Source organism: Desmodus rotundus, chromosome 11 (assembly GCF_022682495.2).
Source record: "Desmodus rotundus isolate HL8 chromosome 11, HLdesRot8A.1, whole genome shotgun sequence".
Classification (NCBI taxonomy): Eukaryota; Metazoa; Chordata; class Mammalia; order Chiroptera; family Phyllostomidae; genus Desmodus; species Desmodus rotundus.
Genome location: NC_071397.1, coordinates 49,444,867 through 49,446,100, shown reverse-complemented (window position 1 = coordinate 49,446,100; position 1,234 = coordinate 49,444,867). Strand labels below are relative to the sequence as shown.

Sequence of the window (1,234 nt, the reverse complement as noted above, 5' to 3'; positions counted from 1 at the left end):
AGCAGCCTCAATGTGGAATTACTGGAAGAATCCTAAAGTCTTTGCAGAAACGCTGTGCTTAAACCAGTGTTTCTCAAAAACCAGCTATTTTAAAGGGACCAGGGTCAATATAAATGAAATAAATGGAGGCTGAGATAAAATATGTCAGAAAATTTGCTGAAAGGTTATTTTAAGGTGGCATGTTAAAAACAATAATGGGCCATTAGGCTGTCTTGTTAAAGGCATTAGAGTCACAGGCTCAATGTATGAATCACATGGGCAAGATTTTCCACTTTATATAAAAAACTTCAATATTGGATTTCTGGTAAAAGTAAAATGTTACCATTTAGGTGTATATTATCATAAATATTTAAGTCAAATTGTAGGCAAAGGAGTAAGCAAAGTATTAATACCTCTAGAAATGTACTATCAAAATATTACACACTATAATTAGTATTACAATATGGACTTGAGTGTAATTTTTTTCTTTATAACAAAGTATGTATTAAAATAAATCTTTTGGCTGTCCATTTTACATGCAGGCATACTGCTTTTTACAAGCAAGCATCTCTTTGTCAAAGGCATTAGTTGATTTCTTTTGAGTTATCTAGCTTTTGTTTTTGTTTTTGTTTTTTATCGTCCTTGTGCAGGGAGCATGCTAATCTTCTCTGTACCATTGCAATTTTAGTGTGTGTGCCGCAGAAGCAAGCCCAGTTCACTTATTTTTAAAACAAAATTTTGAGTCCCTCCAGTGACTAAGATAAGAAACTAGATAATTTAAATGTATGTAATTTATAAGAACTGATGTTCTCACCTTCTAATGTAGAACCAGTCAGGCGCTCGATGTGTGAGGTGACCATGACTTTGTCTATTCTGTGCACTGCTGAGTCTCCAGGATCAACAACAAAATCAGTTACAGAAAATATCGAAGTATTTGTTTTAAAAAGATTTATACATTCTTATTGTTTCAAAAATTACCTGAATAATAAATTATTGTAGTCCTTTCTGACTGTTACCCATGATTTCAGAGTTTAAACAGTATTAACTCATTTTCTTAATTTAATTTTGCAATGCTCAGTATTGAAAAAATCTTGCTCCTATAAAGGCTTTATATGCTGTTGATGGTAAAGAAAAAAACAATAATTTTAAAGGACATGAAAGTCTCTAGTGAGTTTGTTTGGCTGGAAAACTTGTCCTTGATTTTTTCAAATTATTGATTTACTTGTTTTTTTATTTGCTTGCTTCTTTTTAGTTT

At 31.5% G+C, this 1,234-nt stretch overlaps 1 non-coding gene across 1 annotated transcript; it reads right to left on the bottom strand.

Moving 5' to 3' along the window:
* Window positions 1–584: 584 nt before the first annotated feature.
* LOC112297465 (U6 spliceosomal RNA) lies at window positions 585–687 on the bottom strand. Its single transcript, XR_002974036.1, has one exon. It is a non-coding gene; the product is annotated as a U6 spliceosomal RNA (small nuclear RNA).
* Window positions 688–1,234: the final 547 nt, after the last annotated feature.